At 44.4% G+C, this 2,383-nt stretch overlaps 1 pseudogene; it reads right to left on the reverse strand.

Annotated features, from left to right (window-relative positions):
- Positions 1-891: 891 nt before the first annotated feature.
- Positions 892-1,609, reverse strand: LOC110203456 (catechol O-methyltransferase domain-containing protein 1 pseudogene; annotated as a pseudogene).
- Between the last annotated feature and the right edge of the window lie 774 nt (positions 1,610-2,383).

Here is a 2,383-nt window from a genome sequence, read left to right on the forward strand (position 1 = left end):
CCAAACCTCATCTTCAAAGCATTAGTTTACAAGCATATGGAGGATTGAATTAAAAAAAAGAAAAAAGAAAAAAATGCATGTCTTCTAGAAGGAATAAATCTCATAGGGCTGATCTAATTTCCTCCAAGACAGAGTGGCATGCCCAGAGAATCAATAGATAAAATCTGCCTGATTGTCTAAGGGGAATGACCCCCCCAAGTAAAGAGGCAAAATCCATAGCTGTTTGATTGAGGTTTTGAGCTCTAGAAATGAAAATAAAATTGTGTTCAACTCATGGTACGATCAGGTGTATGCACAAGGTTTAATATTCTGCCCAGGGGACAAAAAAAGGCATTTTCCCCAGGATTCCCTGCTTGGAACTCTTGAATATTTTTGATTAATGTCAGAACCAGTATGAACAGTGGATACAGAGCTAACCTCAGAGTCAGGATAGTCTACATTCATGTCTCACATTCAAGTTGTGACACATGTTTGCTGTGTGACCCAGGGAAAGTCACCTAAACTCTCATTGCTCCAAACAATTCTCTAAGACTATAAGAAAGGGTAGACCTGCCCTGATGGAGAGTGTTTTCTTGCTTGGGAGTTCTCCATAGGAGTGAAACCATGTGTCCAGTTTCTACTAGAGTTCCTATGCTTCAGTGATTTAGACTACTGTACCCAATTAAGGTCATGGGTCAAAAAGGAGAGGTGATGTGGGTATTGTTCCTCATTTCATAACTCTTACTATGATCTTTTCTTTTCTTTTTTTTCCCCCAGGTTCCAATTCCTCATCTTAATTGTCCTTTTAAAAATGTGCCCATGAATGAGCTCAGGCCCCCAAACTCTTCCCCTCCCAACATACAGCACTGTCACCACTTGTCTCTTCCTGCCCTGACATTCTGGTCGGGTCTCCTAGATCTTGAAGGCCAAAGTGAGGCCATCTGGGAGTAGGAGGCTGATGTGCACCCAGGAATCCCTCAGGATTCACTCATTGAGATCTCGGACACACTGAGTAGCCACATCTCCCTTCTATGGCTTGTGTTCCATAGGACACTAATCCCACCAGATCGAACAAGCTTCAGACACTTCTCATAATAGGTGCTACAACTCTTTGTCAGCATCAATGACCACCATGTCAAAGGTGCCAGCTGCCCCTTCAGTTAGCAGTTGATCAAGGGTTTGCAGAGCTGGCCTCACCTAAAGGTCAATCTTGGGCTCCTCACCTGCCTCTCTCCAGAAGGCCCTTCCCAGCTCAGTGGGAGCAGCATCAATTTCACAGGCTACCACCCGTCCAGCAGCAGGCAATGCCAGGGCCAAACTCAAGGCAGTATAGCCTAGAAAGGATCCAATATCCAGAGCCTTTTGTGCTTTGAAGAGCCAGGACAGGTTGGCCAGCAGCTGTGCCTGCTCACAAGCCATCATGGAATGCACCTGTGGCTGCTCCAGGGTGAGCTTCCAAATGCTCCGCAGCGCCAGGTGTTCCCACGTGGAGCGACTCAGCACGTACTTCCATAAAGGGTCATCTTCTGGATACCCTTCTCCCAAGGGAGACTCCAGTCAACGAAGCCCGCCCCAGCACAGCATTGCCCATGGCCAGCTCAGTGGGCAGGGAGAGCCGCAGCAGGACCATGGCTCCAGGCACGAGCAGCTCTGGAGGGCTTACTATGATCTTTTCAGGTAAAACTCTTGCTTCCCATCTCTCCCACCCTCTAGTTTATTTGTTTGTTTTGGGTTTGGGGTTTTGTGTGTGTGTGTTTTTGTGTTTTTTGTCAGACCTTCAGAGGAGAGAATTGCAATTTCTAGATGACACTGAGAAGAGATATGGAGAACTCTTACACAATATTTGCAAGTCTTAAAGCACAATATGCAAATTCATGATGTGATCTATATTTTTCTCACTCTCTTTTTTTAAGGCTGGTTCTTCCACCAAAGTCATGTCTGCTAAACATGAGTGTCCCCCAAAGCTCTATTATGGGCCCTATCCTCTATATTCTTTTGCCATTCAGTTCACATGGATTCAACTATCATCTCTCTGCTAATTCTTAGATCTACTTATCTACTATTTAGCCAAATATAAAATATTCTATTTGCTTTTTAAAGCCTCATCTCTCTCCTGATCTCTAGTCTCATGTCTGCAACTGCTTATTAGACATGTTGAATGAAATGTCTGGTAAATATCCCAAAGTCAACATGTTCAACACTGAATTCACTATCTGTTCCCCAAAACCCTCTCCTCTCCGTAACTTCCTTAACACTGTTGAGGGTACCGCCATCCTTCCAGTCATTCAAGCTCACAACTTAGGTATCATTCTCCAATCCTCACTCTTTCTCACCACCCCTATATCCAGTCAACTGCAAAATCTTATTCCTCCTTTTGAAACATTTCTTGTATTTTGACCCTTCT

This window comes from Phascolarctos cinereus, unplaced genomic scaffold (genome assembly GCF_003287225.1).
Source record: "Phascolarctos cinereus isolate Bilbo 61053 unplaced genomic scaffold, phaCin_HiC Scaffold_5;HRSCAF=322, whole genome shotgun sequence".
Classification (NCBI taxonomy): domain Eukaryota; kingdom Metazoa; phylum Chordata; class Mammalia; order Diprotodontia; family Phascolarctidae; genus Phascolarctos; species Phascolarctos cinereus.